Raw genomic sequence first — 19,525 nt, 5'->3', positions numbered from 1 at the left:
CAAAAAGCCTGGGCTGTCGGCGCCTTGTTCTGAACACCAGCCATGCTGGTCCCACTCACAGCCTCCACTGCGCCCTTATTCGACCACTTCTTCTGCATTTATGGTCCCTCCGGCTTCTTCGGTCCATACAACTCTGTATGGGTCCTGTGCCTGAGTGCTATTGCTTTCCAGTTCCACGCTCAAAAGCACAAAAAAGTCAGGTGGATAGGTCCAAAAGTCCGACCGAGACGGGAACCACCAAATGTGCGACCTACTCCCTCATAGTCGCCACCGGAAGTCCCAAAGGCTTTTTTTAGGAGGATGAATGCACTGATATCGCGGTTGGTTTGGGCGCGTAAAGCCCCGTGGGCTAAGAAGGTGCTGCTGGAGCGGGGCCGAGGGGACGAATGGTTAATTCTTCCAAACCTGATGAATTATTATTGGGTGGCGAATATAGCCATGGTTAGCAAGTGGGTAATGGGGGAGGGGTCGTTATGGAAGTGGATGGAGGCAGCCTCTTGTAAGGACTTGGGTTTGGAGGCACTGTTGACGGCACCTCTACTGCTCCCACTGGCCAGGTATTCCACAGGTCCGGTGGTGGCAGTGACCCTGAGAGTGTGGGGACAGTGGCGGCAGCACTTGATGCTGGAGGGGGCCTTGCTTTGGGCACCGATCTGCGGGAATCATAGGTTTGCTCTGGGGGGGGGGGGGGGGGGGGGGGGGGGGGGGGGGGGGGGGCTGGGGGGGGGGGGGGTGTTCGGGGGTGGCAACAGGTGGGGATTGAGCGGTTTGGGGATCTATTTGTTGGGGGCAGCTTCTCGAGCTTGGAGGTGTTGGTGGAGGAATTTGAGTTGCCCTCTGGGAATGGGTTCTGCAATTTACAAGTGAGGGAATTTGTCAGGAAACAGGTGTCGGCCTTCACCCACCTGCCGCCCCGAGGGCTACAGGACAAGGTGGTGTGAAAAACAGGGGTAGGTGAGGGAAGAGTGGCGGAAATCTGTAAGAGTTAATGGATTGGGAGGGAGCCCCAGTAGGGGTAGTAAACGTAAGTGGGAGAAACAGCTAGGGAGGGAGGTGGAGGCTGGGTTGTGGAAGGAGGCTTTGAGGAGAGTGAACGCATCCTCCTTGTATGTTAGGCTTAGCCTTATCCAATTCAAAGTGGTTCACATGGCACATATGACTGTGGCCAGAATGAGCAGGTTTTTTGAAGGGGTGGAGGATGGGTGTGGGTGGTGCGCGGGTGGGCCTGCGAATCATGTCCACATATTTTGGGCCTGTCTGAAGCTTGACGGATTCTGGTGGGGGTTCGTCAATATTATGTGAGAGGTCTTGAGGATGAAGGGGATCCCGAGTCCAGAAGTGGCGATCTTTGGAGTGTCAGAAGACCTGGGAGTCCAGGGGGAGAGAGAGGCCAATGTTGTGGCCTTTGCCTCCCTGGTAGCCCGGAGACGGATCTTATTGGAATCGCGGGACTCGGGGCCGCTGAAACCGGGGGTTTTGGTGAGCGGCCTATCAGAGTTCCTCTAGCTGGAGAAGATAAAGTTCACCTTGAGAGTGTCTGTGGAGGGGTGTGCCTGTAGATGGCAGCTGCTCATTGACTACTTCGAAAATGGTTCAGCTTTCAGCAGTGGGGTGCTGGTGTCTGGGGGGAGGTAAAAAAGGAGGTAGGGGAGTTGGGGAGCGGGAGGCAGAATGGTGGGGTGTTAGATATTTATTGGTTTTGATTATTTGCATTCCTATTTGCTTGCTGTTTTATGGTTGTGTTTCATATATATATATAAATGCCTCAATAAAATATTTTTCAAATACAAAGTAGACCAATAGCATTGAATTGCGGTGCTGGCCTCGCTGGGCAACGCACCAGGAGGCTCACAGCAATTCCTGCTCTCCACCACACTTATAAATTTTCTGGAGAATTACGCCCACAGGCACATACACAGAAAAAATATGAATTGTATAGATAACATGTGCACTTATATTATTAATGGAACAACGAGAAAGCGATTCACATGTTTGAATTAGTCCTTTAAGATGCAGTCTTTGCCGGCGTAGATGGAGTCTTCTCCTGTGGTTCTTTGATCATGAATGAACTTTGGACATCTTGAGGTTTTCAGATAAGGTTGTGGCCAAGCAACTGTAGAAAGAGACGTAGACTTTTGTTGGAAGTGGGAACTTCTTCACTACCACCGTTAAGTAGGGTTCTGTCTTCTCGCTGGAGGGAATGGTCCCTCTTGTGTCCTATCTCTTGGTCTCCAGACTGACCTGCAGGGCCTGTGGACCTGTGGAGTAATAAGGTTTTGACTCTCCCAGTTAGTTTTGATCATATGATGGCAAAAATCAATGTCTTCCATTAGCTTAGCACAGTGGGCTAAATTGCTGGCTTGAAATGCAGAACACAGCCAGCAGGGCGGGTTCAATTCCCGTACCGGCCTCCCCGCATAGGCGCCGGAATGTGGCGACTAGGGGCATTTCACAGTAACTTCATTGAAGCCGACTTGTGCCAATAAGTTATTATTATTATTCATAATGGGTTGGAACCAGGATGCCCGATGCAAAATGGGGGAATGGATGATAGGCCTTCAACATACCAATCATGATTGGCTCATTTGACTTCTAACCTCCTGGCCCTGAGAAGTTTGGCAGCCATTGCCTGTTAAACACTTCCAATGGGCTGGTGAGAGAGGTCAATTTCCACCTGGAAAATCCATTTGCACTCAGACTCCCAGACATACAAGTCTCCCTGCCCAGAAACCACAAACCACCTGAATTTCCAGAAACCATTTTGAGAGGGAACACTGTCTCTTATTCAATATTTCTTCCCTGTTAAAAAAAATACAGTCCACTCGATTTGCACGCATGACCTTAACGGTCACACTTAATCACCACAAATTGCTAGGTTATTTACACACTAATAGCAGTGATTGCATTAATCTTGATTTTTTTTTGGAGCAATTTCTGGGCCTTTTTGTTGGCCTTTATTTTTATCTTTGCACTGTTGAGCACTTTAGAAAACCACAAAGTTTGTTCAAGGCCATGATCTCCATCACCCATTTTTAAATAAAGCGCACAAATCAATGATGCCAATGAGGACGAAATAGAGCAGCAACAACACTTATAAGCTACTCAACCAGTATTAGGAAGTACAACATGCTTGAATAACATTGCGAATGTGCAACTCGGTGTTTTATAAGAAAGAAATTGCCAGGAAATGAAATCCTGCAGATGCGGTTATATCCTTCAGGCACTCGTACACATGGTCATTGGAGAACTACAATGTCATCTTTGTGCCAAATGTTAACTCTATCAATGCCACAGACTGTGCACGTACATGGGAGGAAGCAGCAACAAATATGAATATATTTTCTTGCATACGCTGTACCCAGCAAGGAGCTCGAAGGCACTTCCATACCCGAAGGAAAGGAAAAAGGTAAGGAGAAATTGATTCTAATTCTAATTGATTCTAATATTCATAACATCCCATGATGTCTGCATGAATTTGCAGTTGACAGCAGCTAAGACCTTCAAGCTCTTCTTTTACAGATGCTAAACATAAGCCAGTCAAGTGGCCCTACACATATACAAAGTTGTCTTTTTTTTAGTTTTCCGACTAACGGCAATTTCACGTGGCCAATCCATCTCACCCTACACATCTTTGGGTTATGGGGGTGAGACTCACGCAGACACGGGGAGAATGTGCAAACTCCACATGGACAGTGATCGGACCCGGGTCCTCTGCGCTGTGAGGCAACAGTGCTATCCACTATGCCGCCTGTCATATACGAAGTTAAGGGCAGCATGTGACACAGTGGGTTAGCACTGTGGCCTCACGGCGCAGAGGTCCCAGGTTCGATCCCGGCTCTGCGATACTGTCCGTGTGGAGTTTGCATATTGTCCCCGTGTTTGCGTGGGTTTTGCCCTCACAACCCAAAAATGTGCAAGCTGGGTAGATTGGCCACACTAAATTGCCCCTTAATTGGAAAAAAATAATTGGGTACTCTAAATTTAAAAAAATATACAAAGTTAAGCGACAGTGCCATAGTTTGTTGTCACTCAATTTATGGCCATGCTCCTGTAGTTGTAGATTAAACTAATTCATATCCACAGAGCTGTTTTCTTTCAAATCTAATGCTCAAGTTAATAAGTTAACTTTTCTAATGCACAAACAATAAGCTACCACAAATGCAGTTTTCCTCTTTGTCTCCAACTCTACCTCTGTCACACACATGCACACACACACACACCCTTCCCTCTGTACCCCCCCCCCCCCTTTTTTTTAATCCATATTCTCTCCTCCTCTCCTGGCTCACTTGTCTTAAACCCTCATGCTCTTTCAGTCCATTAATATTCTAGGTACCAGCACAGCAGACACACTTCTTTCAAGGGCTCTATTTTTACTGACGCTTAATGCATTAATTTTTGTTCTGTGCAGGAAACATTGAACTTTAATAGGGCAGAGCCCCAATGGGCAGGCGGAGGGACCTCACAACTTAGATCACTGATGCCTTGTGAGCAAGCCAGGGAAAACATTGGGAGTAAAGGAATAGAAGATGGTGAAGTATGTAAACACGATGAGTTGATGGTTTGTGCCAACATTTGAAAGGAATTATGGATACTGTGATTAAAATGCCCAATGCAGATTTTATGTAACTACACCAATACTTCAGTGTGTGCATAACAATTGTGCTCCTTCTCACAACTTGTCACCTTCTCTTTTCACAGAATTGCAAGTCCAATTACCATTTGTGTGACCCAGCAGTGGGACTTACCATAAAGCAGGATCTCATGTCACTAGGCACAAGCGTATAAAGTGGATGCAATTAATTAAATTCAGAAGCCAACAGAAGGTGAGTCACACCTCAAGAACAAAAATGTCCTTAGGATCCTGTTGGTATTTTAATAGGGGAAAAAAGATTTAAAAGCCAAATACTAAATCTATAACCATCACCGGATAGGTTACAGTTAGAGTATAAAAGCAAAATACTAAGGATGTTAGAAATCTGAAATAAAGACAGAAAATGCTGAATAAACTGAGCAGATTTGGCAGCATCTGTGGAGAGAGAAACAGGATTCATGTTTTGTGTCCTTATGACTCATCTTCAGAGCTCAAGAGGGGTAGAAATCTTACCTTTATGCCACTAGCAGCACATTCTTTAGTCCTTAAAGCTATCATTAACACTCCTTTTGGCTTGCGTCCTTGGCATCTTTGTCAATCTGTCCTTAGTTCTGACCTATCCCTGACCTTCCATTCCGTTTCACCTCCTCCACCCCCCTCTCCAACTCTCTAATCCATCGTATTTCTACACATCTTCAGCTTTGAAGAAGAATCATGTGGTCTCCAAATATTAGCTCTGTTTCTCCGCACATGCTGCCAGACATGCTGGGTTTATCCGGCGTTTTCTGCTTTTTTTCATTGTGTCCAAATTCAGACATCCTTCTGTTTTACGATGGATGCTAAGGCCATGAAGATGCTAAGATGAAAGATCTTAATAACAAGGAGAAAGTGGGGAAAAAAGTGAAAGGCAAGAGGAAATCGGGTGTGGATTTCCAAAATTATAAATAGACATAAAACTAGGAAAAAATAAACAAGGGACATGCTACCAGAGTCAGTGATAGGAGTAAAATTCAATGCAACTTTTAAAAGAAAAGTCGATAAGTATTTGAAAAATATAAATTGAGAAGGGGATCAGAGAACAATAGGGAAAAAGGGATCAAGTGAATAGCTCTTCAGAGATTTAGAACAGGCTTGATGAGCCAACGTACCTGCTTCTTTGCCTTGGTTATGGACCAGAAAGTTTCACCCTTTGTGCAGTGGCGTAGTAGCATAATCTCTGAACTAGTAATCCTAGATCCAGGATAATGCTCTGGGGATATGTGTTTGAATCCCACCAGGGTTTTTGGTGGAATTTGAATTCAATAAATATCTGGAATTAAAAGTCTAACGTTAAATTGTCGATTGTTGTAAAAGCCCATCTGGTTCACTATGAGTGAAGGAAATCTGCCAGCCTTACTTGATCTGGCCTACATGTGATTCCAGGACCATAGCAATGTGGTTGACTCGTAAATGACCTCAGGGATGGACAACAAATGTTGGGCCTGCCAGCGATGCCCATATCCCATGACAAATAAAGAAACAAAAACCTAACAGGTGAGAAGAGGTGGAGATTGAGAAAGAATTTGGGAAGCAGTCCACTTTTGAGTTCTGCTCTAAATTCCAGAGTAGGTTAAGTCTGCTTTAGCTAAGATGCAGCCATGTATAGGATGTAATCGTGAATTGGTTTTCCTTCTTTGTAGTGGCTGGGTGGGACTCCCATCTGCTCTCTTGATACACCTGCGACCCACACTGATTGCCCTGGACCAAAGGTCAGTTAAGAAGTCAGGCAGCATCTTCCACATGAGGAAAAACCTGGAGGTCCTGCAGTCCAAACAACACACCAGTATCAGAAGAAAAGACCAAGGATTTTAGTGGGATGTTGGGATAGTGGTAATGTCACTGGGCTAGTGTCACTGCACTGGCAAATCCAGAGGCCTAGGCTAAGGCTTGGGAACGTGGGTTCAAATCCCGCCATGAAATTTTAATTCAATTAAGAAATCTGGAATATAAAGTTTATCTCCATAATGGTGACCATGGACATATCACTGCTTGTTGTTAAAACCCGAAAGGAACGCTACTATCCTTACCTGTTCTGGCCTACTTATGTGACTGCAGAACCACAGCATAACTAGCCATTCAGTTGAAGGGCAACCAGGGATGGGCAATGAATGTGGCCTTGCTATTGACTCTTGCATCTCATGAAAGAATAAATATGCGCACAGAAAACCACTGAAGAAGAGAACCACTGAATCAGTGTATGCACTTTTAAGGTAAATATAGGTTTTCTTTCCAGAATGTACAAAAATATGCTCTTGTGCCAGTTTTCATTCTTTATATCACTCATTTCAGGTTCATCTTTCTTTTTGATCTATATTTGAAATTATTGTGGTTGATACTAGTTTAAGAGCATTCCAGGTGCCTCATGGCTGCAGCTGAATTTTCTCTCTCTTTCCCCTCCAGTCCCCCCCTCCACCTCCCACACCCTCCCCCCACCCCCTCTTCCCATGCCCTCCCGCCCTCCCCCACCCCTCCCACCCCTCCTTCATGTTATGTGGCACCTGGCCCCACGTCCTCTCCCTTGGTCACCCCTCCATCACCCCCACTGCTGCCCCAGCCCTGGCAGATGCCTCTCCCCCCTCCCCCCGACTCAGTGGCAGGACTGGCAGTCCATGGTTGTGCCTCTCTGTGTCCTCCTTCCTCTTTCTCTCATAGGCCACAGCGCCTGATTCACGATTTTTGAAACTACAAGTGAAAGTCGCTGTCGTTAATTCCTCCCGGCATGGGTGGAGCATCGCGGAGGCCCTGGAGAATACCGGGTCAGACCCACTAATGAAATGCAGATGGCATTTACCGTATGTGCAGAGCAGAATGAATTGATGCTGCAGTCGATGCACTCGGAGCGTGGCATTCTGGCGGGCACCTGGCACCGGCCACGATTTTGGCCTCACGACCGATTCTCCGCCCAATTGCCGTTCCGGATTTCAGCGTCGGCTGACGGAGAATCTCACTCTTAATCTCTGAAATGGAGAATCCGACCCTGTATTTCTTCAAAAGGAGCTAGATGTAGCTCCTGGAGCGAAAGGGATCAAAGGATTTAGGGGAGAACGTGGGCACAGGTTACTGAGTTGGGTGATTAACCATGATCTAATTGAATGGCGGAGGAGGCTCGAAGAGCCAAAGGGCCAAACTCCTGCTCCCATGTTTCTATGAGATTCAGCAAATCAGTGGCTGCCGGACTCTTATTTCTGAGGCTTTCATTTCAAAAGGTGGCTGATGACGCTCACTTGTCCACATGAGAGGAAGATGCTGAAAGACTATTTGCTTCTCCATCGCCTGATGTTAATATGAATTGTTAGCTGCAAATGGTTGCAATTCGGACACTAAGGGGGTGTGACCTTTTTGATTGACATATGGGCTTTGCTATGCTGCGTGGGGTCTTAAAGGCAACAGCAACGCAGTCAAACACTCTTCCACTCTTGGGAAATCACATGGTGAAAAAAAATTGGGCTGAATTTTTCAGCTCCTCCCAGTGGCGGGATCATCTGGTCCTGCCAAAGGCGACCCCCACCACCACCTGTCGTGGCAGCAGGATGGGTGAACCACACAATGGCCAATGGCAAGCCACCTCTGACAAAGGGGTCAGAATCCCACTCATTGTTCCTTCTATTTTGCTACTGCTGAGCTATGGAAAATTTGATGTTTACTGCACGAAACTAAATAAAACATTTGTCAAGAAGCTCAAACCTGTTATGAATCAATTCTATCAATCAGAGGGATAAAAAGCTTATTTACATTTTAAATTCTTTAGTTCTGAATATAACATTATAGTTTTTAAAATGTGTCTGCAAATGGTGCATAAAATTAGCACTTCAAAGATATGAAGGAGTTTTGGATCAGCGTATTGTGGTGGCTTTTCTATCAGAGCCCACCTGGCTCAGATTTCATCTTCTAGAAGATGTTTGTAATCAAAGACAAAGGAACTAATTTAAGATCATATCGAATTACATTAAATTTGCAATGTGGAAATGGGTGGGACACGGAGGTCATAGGCCTTGGATTTTGTGGTGTTTGGGGATCGGACCTTGGCGGGGGTGGACCTTGCGAGTGCTAAAAGTTAGGCTAGTTAATGGGAGTGGGGTGGGGGGTTGGGCTACGACTTGCTGAGCCAATTAAACGAGGCTCAATGGGCCTAGCATGGTTGGCTGGCAGGGGATCGGAATTAATAGAGGCGGCAGGTTCTCTGCCTACCTGGGAGAGGGAGGGATGGGAAAGAAAGGTGGGGTGGGGCTAGCAGTGATTGTGTTATCTTCAGGGTGGGGCAGGTTGTCATCTTCGATGGGCCAAGGGAGGAATATTTGACCTACCGAGGTGGCAATGGCTGACTCGAGGTTGCAGGTCGGTGCGAAGCCCTGACACAGCTGGGCACCTGAAACCTGTGGGTTCTGGTGAGGAGGGGGTGAGGGGGGCTGGTTTAAAGGGCGAGGGTTTTTGCCCATCTAAAGAGTCTAGGAGCCCGATGTGGTGTTTTTACAGGAGACACGCATGTGGGTACGGGACCAGGTTAGGCTCTGGAAGACTTGGGTGAGCCAGGTGTTCCACTTGGACTTTGACAGTAGGCCTTGAGGGGGTTGCGATTTTCATCAACAAGCGGGTTTGGTTTCATGCGGAGAAGGTGATGGCAGATCAGGGGGGTGGGGGCGATACGTGATGGTGGTAGGAGCCTTGGAGGGGATACCAGTGCTACTGGTGAACCTATGTGCCCCAAATTGGGATGATCTGTCATTCATGAACCGGTTGATGGTGCTGGACCTGGACACCCACCAGCTAATTATGGATGGCGATATGAATTGTGTGCTGGACCTGAAGGCAGATCGGTCTAGGCCGGGACCACTGGCCCCGGTTGGCATGACGAGAGTATTGTCCACCTTCTTGGAAGTGGTGGGAGGGGCGGTCCCGTGGAGGTTCGCGCACCCAGGGGAGAGGAAGTTCGTGTTTTTCTCCAGGGGACACAAAAGTGTATTCGCGGATTGATTATTTCTTTATAAGTAGAAATCTTTTGATTGCAGTTAGGGTGGCAGAGTATTCGATGGGAGTGATTGTGGACCTGCTGCTGGGAGTGAGTCAAGAGTGCCGTAGGGTTGGGTTGGCAGATGAATGTTGGGTTATTGTCAGATTTAGGTGTCTGTGGGAGGATTTCAAGGGCTATACAGGAATACATTACGACTAATGATAATGGAGAGGTCTCACCCTCTATTCCGTGGTGATCAGGGGAAAGATTGTAGCAATCAAGACACATGTTGGATGCGAAGCAAGGGAGGAGCAACAGATTTGATGGATAAGATTTTAAGCGTGGATCGTACTCGTGAGGGATCTGACCCTTGAAATGTTGATGTGCAGGAAGGAACCGCAAAGGCAGTTCAACTTGATGTCAAAAGATAAAGCAGTGTGGCTATTGAGATGAGAAAAAGGGACAGTATATGAGTATGGGGAGAAGGCAAATTGGCTTTTGGCTTATCAATTAAGGCAGCGGGAGGTGAATAGGGAGATTGTTCAAGTTGAGGACCGAGAGGGTTCCTGATCCGGAGAAGGTTCAAGGCTTTTTGTGAGAAGTTATATCGGTCGGAACTACCAAAAGATGGATGTGGGATTGCAGAGTTTTTGGGGAGTCTGGGGTTTCCCAGGGTGGGTGAGGAGCTGCGGGAGGAGCTGGAGGCCCCGCTTTGGAGGAGATCCAGGGAGCGTTGAAGCAGATGCGATCAGGGAAGGCACAGCGGCCAAATTGGTTCCCAATGGAGTTCTATAAAATGTTCATAGATCAGTTGGGTCTATTGTTGCTGGGCATGTTCAGGGACTCCTTGGAGGGCAGAGTTCTCTCGGGGACATTGGGGCACTGCTTTTCAAAAGGACAAAGACCCCAAGGAGATTGGGTCATACTGTTGAATCTCCCTGTTGAACATAGATGTAAAATTGCTGGCCAAGGTGTTGGCTGTAAGACTGGAGCTGTGCCTCCTGGAGTTGATAGGGGAAGATCAGGCAGGGTTCATGAAAGGGCGGAGGCTTTCGGCGAATGTGCGGCCATTGCTTAATGTGGTGCTTATCCTTGTGGCTGGTGCGGTGCCAGAGATTATTGTATCTCTGGATGCAGAGAAGGTGTTTGACCAGGTGGAGTGGGGATACCTCTTTACGGTTTTGGAGACAATTGGGCTGGGTCCGCGATTTGTTTCCTGGGTGCGGCTGCTGCATGCAGTGCCATTTGCTAGTGTTTGTACTAATAACATTACCTGAGACCTTTTGGTTACATCGGGGCACGAGGCATGGATGTCCATTGTCTCCTTTGTTGTTTGTGATGGCAATTAAGCCATTGGCTACGGCGTTGAGGGCCTCAAAGGAATGCAATGGATAGTCATGGGGGGGGGGGGGTGCTGCAGCACAGGGTACCATTATATGCTGATGATTTGCTGTTATATGTAAGGGATCCTGAGGCATCAATGGGAACATTATGGGGATTTTGCCGCGATTTGGGGCTTTCACCGGCAATAAACAGAATATAAGGAAACGTAAATAGTGTTGGGGCAGTGGTGACGGAGGGGGTGGATCTAAAACTGAGAGAGTTGCCGTTTCGATTGGCAGGGACTAGTTTCCGGTACTTAGCGGTGCAGGTGGCGGGGGATTGGGGATGGCTACGGAAACATATGACCTTGGTGGGGAGGGTCAGGAGTGGGACAGTCTCCCACTATTACTGGTGGGCCGAGTTCAGTCAGCTAGAATGAATATATTGCCTAGTTTCCTATTCCTGTTCCAGTGCCATCTGGTATTTCTGTTTTTTCCAAGTGGTGGACCGGCTTATTACTGGATTTATCTGGGCAGACAAGGTCCTGAGGATTCAAAGGGTGATGCTTCAGGAGGAGAGACAGGCAGAGGGTCTGGCACTGCCAAATTTGTTATATTACTATTGGGCGGCTAATACGGAAAAGGTGCTGGGGGGCGTGGGACCCAAGGGCTCTCTGAGTATTGATGGAATCATAGTCAGTTAGGGAGACAAGCTTAGGAGTGTTGATAACAGTCGCCAACTAAATCTTCAACAAATCCAGTGGTGGTGGCCATGCTAAAAATTTGGAGGTAGCTCTGCCAACATTTTGAACTGGGGGAAGTTTCTGGCTGGCTCCCATCTGTGCCAATCACCTATTCGAGCCGCCAAGGCTGGATGCTGCATTTAGTGCTTGGAAGGAGGGAGGGTTGGAGAAGGTGGGGGATCTATTTTTGGAGGGGCAGCTTGCTAGCTTGGAGGAGCTAAAGGAGAAATATGGGCTTTCGGACATGGAGGGATCTAGGTACCTTCAGTTGCAGAGCTGGGTTGAACAGTTTTTTCCGGCCTTTCCAGTGGTTCAACCGTCCACCTTGCTGGAGCGGATTCTACCCGGCGTAGGATCGGTAGAGGGTAGTACGTCCGGGATGTACCAACGAATAGCGGGGGAGGGGTTGGGTTCAATTGAGAGAGTGAAGGTGAAGTGGTTGGAGGAGTTGGAGCTGATTCTAAAGAAAGGGATGTGGTGTGAGGTATTGAGGAAGAGAAATGTGATATCGTCTTGCGCGAGGCTGAGCCTCATTCAGTTAAAGGTAGTTTTCCAATAGTCTCTAGGGGGGAAGAAGGGGAGGGTAGAGTCTCTGGTATTTATAAGGTGCTCATGAGGGAGGAAGGGTCCCAGACGGAGGAACTGAAACTTAAATGGGAGGAGGAGCTAGGCGGGGAAATGGAGGACAGGCTGTGGGCAGAGGCCCTGAGTAGGGTAAATTCGACCGCGACATGTGCCAGGCTCGGGCTGATTCAATTTAAGGTCGTTCACCGGGCCCACATGACGGTGGCTCGGATGAGCAAATTCTTTGGGATAGGGGACAAATGCGCTAGGTGCGCGGGAGGACCGGCGAACCACGTTCACATGTTTTGGGCATGCCCTAAGCTTAGGGGGTACTGGGAGGGATTTGCGGGCGTCATGTCCCGGGTGCTAAAAACAAGGGTGGCGATGGGTCCAGGGGTGGCAATTTTTGAGGTTTCTGAAGAACCGGGAGTCCAGGGGGAGAAAGAGGCCGATGTTTTGGCCTTTGCTTCCCTGATAGCCCGGCGACGAATATTATTGGCATGGAGGGACTCAAAGCCCCCAAAGACTGAGTTTTGGCTTGCGGACATGTCGAGTTTCCTGGGTATGGAAAAAAATTAAGTTCGCCTTGAGGGGATCTGTACAGGGGTTCGCCCGGAGGTGGCAACCATTTATTGACTTATTTGCGGGAGAGTGAGCGTCAGCAGGGGGGTGGGGGGGGGAGGGGGGGTAGAGTAGAGTAGGAGGGAAAAAATGGCGGGTAGTACCGGTGGGAGGGGGGCGGGCTTGTGCAGTATGTTACGATTGAAGTATTGAAAGTACGTGGATGTTTGCACATTTTTGCCTTTTTTGCTTTCTTTCTGTTGATGTCTGTAACTGTTTACAAAGCCAAAAACTACCTCAGTAAAATTGTTTGTTAAAAAAAAAGGTAGTTTTCCGAGCGCATGTCACTAGAACGAGGATGAGCTGCTTTTTTGAAGGGGTGGAAGGTAGGTGCGAACGTTGTTCAAGGGGTCCCGCACATCACACGCACATGTTCTGGTTGAGCCCCAAGCTGATGGAGATTTGGGAGTCCTTTTTTGAAACCATGTTGGTGATCCTGAATGTGGGGGTGGAAAACTGCCCTGGGTGCCAGTTTTTCGGGTCACCGATGTGCCGGAACTGTGGACAGGAGCAGGGGGGCGTATGTTTTGGCCTTCGCTTCATTGTTAGTACAGAGACGACTCCTATAGCGCTTGAAGATGGCAGCCCCGCTGAAGGCTTTGACATGGCTAGGTGATTTGACGGAGTTTGTACGCCTCGAGAAGGTCAAAGACACCTTGAGAGGGTTGATTGAGGGGTTGTATCGAAGATGGCAACCGTTTATAATATACTTCAAAAAATTGGTCACTGCTAGAGTTTAAGGAGGGGGTGGGTGGTTTATTTGTTTATTGGGGGGGCTGTCGGGTGGGATAAGGAAGGGGATGATGCAAGTGGCGGTGAGAGTCTTTGTAAAAACTGTTTGTTTATGAAATTTTGCAACAAAATGTTTGTTATGGTTCACAAATTTGAAATTCTTTTGTATAAAATGTTAAAAATTTACTAAAAATCATTTCCAAAACCAAAAACATTTGGCTGCACAGACACTGGCCACTTCAATATGTTCATGCGGATGTTCATGATTCAAATGAGCCATCTCCCATCCTCTTTATCTAACCCAATCAATGTATTCCTCTATTCCTTTCTCCCTGGTGTACTTATCTAACTTCCACTTTAGACCATAAGACCATAAGACATAGGAGTGGAAGTAAGGCCATTCGGCCCATCGAGTCCACTCCGCCATTCAATCATGGCTGATGGGCATTTCAACTTTAATGCAGCTATACCCATTCCCTTTGGCAGCGACTTCCATATTCCAATTGCCCTCTGGGTAAAGAGGTTTTTCCTGAATTCCCATTTGGATTTTCAAGTGACTATCTGCACTGGCTTATAAGTGGAAACATCTTCCCAAAGTCTAGTACATTAAGCCCTTGCATAGCTTGAAGACCTCTACCAGGCCATCCACCTTTTTTCGAGATACGAGCCCAAGCTGTTTAATCTATCCTGATGAGTCTCAGTTCTGGTATCGTCACAGTTCCTTTTCAAATTTTTATTTATTTATTTAGATATATAATGAAGACCTTCAGTGTTAATTGTACTCCCCAGGTGTGATTTAACTGAGGTGTAACAAAGCAGCTACGTCAGCTAAAAAGCACCTCAACCCCCACCCCCATTTGGAAGCTGGCTGGCTTAAAGTGACACATAGCTAGTTTGAGTTTATGGCAGCCACTCACTTATTTTGCACCACCTGCTCAGTCGCACATCCATTCAACAATACGTTGAGTACTGACGGCACGCTGAAAGCATCAAAATGAGCAGGTCATGAAGTTTGCGTGCTGCCGAAATCAGAAGCAACAGAAGCAATGGAAAATGGGGGTGGGAGTTACGGCCCATCACAACCCCTTGCCTGTTTTTGGGTGCTATTGGATGTCGTGGCAGTAAAGTAGAAATATTGGGTGGGATTCTGCAGGAATCAGCGGAGCGGGCAACTCCGGCATGAACCACTCCGGCCGGCGCGGAAGGGGCTTGGCGCCACGGCAACTGTCACCGACAGGCCTCTGCCGGCCTGCGCGAGTTGGCGCATGTGTGGGAGCGCCAGCATGTGCTGGTGTCATCTGAGCGCATGCGCGGGGGGGGGGGGGGTTTCATCCCTGCATTGGCCATCGCGGAGGACCACAGCGCCCGGCGCGGAAGAATAGAGTGCTCCCACGGCACAGGCCCGCCCACGGATCGGTGGGCCCCGATCACAGGCCAGGCCACCGTGGGGGCGCCTCCCGGGGCCAGATCCCCCCCCCCCCCCCCTCACCGAGGACCCCGGAGGCCGCCTGTACAGCAAGGTCCTTCCGGCAAATGTCTGGTGTAATATACGCTGGCGGGGCTGGCCGGGACTGGCTGGAACCAGGCGGCCACTCGGCCCATCGCGGGCCGGTGAATTGCCGGGGGGGGGGGGGGGTGCCGCTGCCATTGACCGCTGACTGGCGCGGCACGATTCCTGCCCCTGCCAAATCCATGGCGCCGGAGAATTCGGCAGCCGGTGGTGGCAGAATTCATGCCGCCCCTCCGCCGATTCTCTGACCCGGCGGGGGTTTGGAGAATCCCGCCCATTATTCTTCAAAGCAAGTCCAAGTCCTGCACCTACTAAATGTTAGCCCCAATAACCTTCTGCAGCTGCCACCTTTCTCTTCATGGCAGTGGACTTTGCCTGAAACTTGGTCACAAGACCAGCAAACCGAGAGGGAAAGATTGCCAGCCTTACGTGTTCCGGAAAAGAGTAATATCAATGGATAACAAATGCTTGCACCAAATAAGCCTTGATCACCCCAGAAACTCAGGCAGCTCGTCCACGGCCACAGAGAATGCTTTTAAAGTGAAGGCTCTCGGAAAATTTATGAGAAGCATAAACCTGAAAAATTTGTCAGACAGTCCGTTTTAGTGGCCATTAACAAACAGTTATTAAGCCAAACTGCACTTACACGTGCAGTGTGCATTACTGTTCATTAATAATGGCAGGAATTGTATTACAACCAATGCCAACATATGCTTGGTGGAGTGACCTGCTGAAATTACTCTGCCTTAATGCACAAATTCCGGATGCAATTTATCCTGGAGAAGCTCCAAAACCAAAATTAACTCTCAGAAGATTCTAGAATGAACTCTTCTTTGAGACAGCATGACGTATGTTGTATTTTTAACGATATAATTCCCAGATTGTGAACCACATCAGGAAGCGGGATTAGTTAGAAGAAGGTGCCGTGAGGAACATATTATTGATGAAACACAAAAAAACATTTGGATAGATTCCTTTGGGTTACCCATGAGGAGATTTCCTCTAACCTATTCCATCTATTAACAATCGCGGTTCAAGAAATAATGATGATATTAATATTTGAAGTAATGTAAAATATAGATGCAAGATGACTGCCAACAATTTTATCTTATTCAACTCGCTTGTCTCTGAGTTAGAAGATTTTGTGTACAAGTCCTATTCCAGGACTTTACTATCTTATCTAAGTTGATTCTTCAAAATTAAGGAAAATCTCTATTCTTGAAGGAGCCTATTACATTTTTGATGTTTTTTTCTAGATACCTTTCCCAAGCACAGAATGGCCGATGATTCCTGTAAGTGGATTCTCACACCCTACAAGCCACAGTGTCCCTTTATCTATCATAGATAAATAATATCAGTGAGTCAAGGGTTTGAACGGAAACCATTTGGCTGGGATTTTGTCAACAGCGTGTTATTCCTGATGTTGTAACTGGAACTAAGTAAGTCTTTCCTCTTTTCTCAATGAAGATTGAGTATCAACAGCTTGCATGGAAAACATGTGAGATTCATTGTTGGAAGAAACTTTTCATTGGTGTCAGCTGACAATTCTCCATGTCTATGTGGCCATATTAAAGGGATCTCTACATCCCTGGCAGGATGCTCCACGGCTCGAGAGTGCGACATTCTTTGGAGAAATGAGCGAGTGCCGATGCAGACCAGCCCCACAGTTCAGCAATGCCTCCCTGTACCTTCTTCTTCAGGCCTTCAGGGAAAGGCAAGGGGAGCTCTTTCCTAGAGATGGCATTAGAAGGCCCCCTCATCACACCTCGGTGAGGATGCAGAGGAGGTGATCAATCATGGGGTTATCTGGAAAAACCTGGGTCCAGTACAGGAAATGGGTCAACAACCTGCTTCGATGCAAGAGGGTAAGTGCCAGAGTTGCATCTTCAACAAAAGCCTCTCGTGTGGTCATTCACAACTTAAGTGGGCAACTTAAGAAGAAATAAATATGATTAGCCTTAATGTCGCATGACAATTGAGGCCAAAATGTCTGGAAATGTGCCTTTTGTGTGCACTGGGATGCAATGTGTGAGTGGCAAGCTAGTGTGTTTGATGGGGATGCATGCAGGCAAGGAAGTTAGGTATCACGTAACTAACTCTCTACTTTGTCATGCAGGACAAGCAGACCCATAATTCCTGCAAGAGAAGATGAACAGGATGAGAAGTTCCAGTCTTGAGGCTTCTCACAGACACCAAGCAGGGGGTGATGGAGATCGCTGGGGAGGAGAGAGCATGATTGGTGCCAGATTGGTGGCACAGTGGTTAGCGCTGCTGCCTCGCAGCACAAGGAACGCGGTTTCAATTCTGACCTTAAGTGACTGTGTGGAGTTTGCACGATCTCCTCGTGTCTGTGTGGGCTTCCTCCGGATGCTCCGGTTTCCTCCCACAGTCTAAAGATGTGCAGGTTATGTGGATTGGCCATGCTAAATTGCCCCTCAAAGTCTAACGGTTTGGTAGGGTTACGGGAATAGGGTAGGGAGTAGGACTAGGTTAGGGTGCTCTTTCGGAGAGTTGGTGCACACCCAAGGGGCTGAATGGCCTCCTTCTGCACTGTAGGGATTCTATGGTAGGGCTGGACCGATCACGTTTTAAAGAGGAAGAGGGAACCATGTTACTGGTGGTATATGCTCATAAGGATGAGTGAGAGGAAATGTGAAGCACTCAAAGTTTGACGATTCTTCATGTGATTCTTTTTATTCCCCACCACAGGTCATCACCATCCAAGGACCAGGCCCTAGCCATGGGAGAAGCCAGAAGACTCTATCTCTGAGGATGAAGCATCCAGCACTCCAGAGGATGCATCATCACCTGCCTCATTATCCACCTCTGCCAGCAAAGTTGCACCCACGTGGTCTGTGGAGGGTTCAAGTGCAGATACTGGTGCACAATTTGGTGAGCAGCTGAGGGAGGGTGAGATGACATAATGGGAGGATCGCTGTGGAGCAGGCTCCTGTTGAGCATCACACTAGTAGAACCATAGAAAGGTTACAGTGCCGAAAGAGGCCATTCAGCCCATCATCTCTCCGCCAGCCAAAAAAGAGGAATAGGAAACTAGCCACTCATTTTAATCCCACTTTCTCGCACTCAGTCTGCAGCCTTGCAGGTTAAAGCATTTTAGTTGCAGATCCAGGTACCTTATAAATGAGTTGAACATGTCAGCCTCAATCACCAACTTCGGCGGTGAATTCCACTCACCTGCTACACCAGTGCATAAGACTCCAGTAGGCTGAAACTCTCAGGGCCCCCATGCTTCCAGAGTATGCCCACTACGGTAATCCAAGGCAGCGGGGCATAGTACTGACTCAGTTGGTGCTGTCAGAGTGACATCTAAACCTAAACATTGTGGCAGAGAAAGAAAATGTTAAAAAGCATGAGCACGAAGGTAGCACCAGGTGATGTCCCACATCTGTTCACTTGTTAAAATACACACAATTTATGTAATTGTTTGTAATTACTGAGACTTTTGTGGGCCTGTCCCATGTTTCGCACAGTGATGGCTCGAGAGAAGGTAGGGACATGGACATTTTCCCAGAATCAGTTGTGCTGCGTTTGTTATGCATTTTTTATTGGAATTCCATGTGAATTGTTACTTCTGTAATGATAATTCTGTGGAAAATGGCTTTAAATGCAGGCACAGCTGACCACCAACCCCGGCCCCACTCAGCTATACCCTCTGGAGGATAATGACTCACTTCACTTTCAGTGGCAATAAATGAGACAGTTGCAGTCGTATTCAAAGCACTCGGACAATAGTTCTGGACCAGAAGAATTGGGAAAGTGGACTGTTTCGTTTATGTCCAGGTACCCCTGAGATGTAATGGTACCAGCATTCATCAACAACTTTGTGTGAGAAAGGTTTCCCCATCATTCATTTCTAGATGGTGGAGGACACAGATCTGGGGTTACTCAGCATGGGAGGATGGCAAGGCTGGGTTTACGCCCCAGGTAGGCAATGAGGCCAGGTGATGGAGCAATGGTCATACAAAAGTGTCATTGCTGTGTGAACCTTGTGTAGATCAGGTCGTTGCATGCCTCTCCATGTCCCTGGCATCCATGAGAGTCTCATTTGGATTTATGGGCTCCTCCTCATGTACTGACAAATCCTTGTCATCTGAGGAGAGCTGATCTTCCTCATGCTCTTCCCCTTGAAACCTTCCAATACCCGAGCCTGACTCTGGATTTACCCCCATACCAAGGACAGCTTCCCCTTTGACTGAGATTGTTCCCTCTGCTACCTAGCACCCTCAATGTGGTCCTCATTGAGTCACCTGGAAGAGACATGTCATTGAAGGTGCAGCAGTTTTGAACGGGCTCCTGGAGTTTTTAAGGGAGATGGAATTTTTTTTGACATTTGCTTTCTAGACACAGCTGGAGAAACTTGCAGAATGTAGACCCTTCAGCAAAATGGGAGATGTCTTATTGGACAGGGTGATCCTGAAATGCCTGTTTTTAGGA

At 47.6% G+C, this 19,525-nt stretch overlaps 1 long non-coding RNA gene across 1 annotated transcript in view; it reads right to left on the bottom strand.

The window, feature by feature from the left end:
- Positions 1–18,399, bottom strand: part of LOC119973331 — a 90,137-nt gene extending 71,738 nt beyond the window's left edge. Inside the window, exon 1 of the long non-coding RNA XR_005462277.1 lies at positions 18,266–18,399. This is a non-coding gene — a long non-coding RNA (uncharacterized LOC119973331). The remainder of the gene's footprint in view (positions 1–18,265) is intronic.
- Positions 18,400–19,525: the final 1,126 nt, after the last annotated feature.

This window comes from Scyliorhinus canicula, chromosome 11 (genome assembly GCF_902713615.1).
Source record: "Scyliorhinus canicula chromosome 11, sScyCan1.1, whole genome shotgun sequence".
In the NCBI taxonomy this organism is placed as follows: domain Eukaryota; kingdom Metazoa; phylum Chordata; class Chondrichthyes; order Carcharhiniformes; family Scyliorhinidae; genus Scyliorhinus; species Scyliorhinus canicula.
Note: the sequence above shows the minus strand (reverse complement) of the source record. Positions and strands in the feature narration are given on the sequence as shown.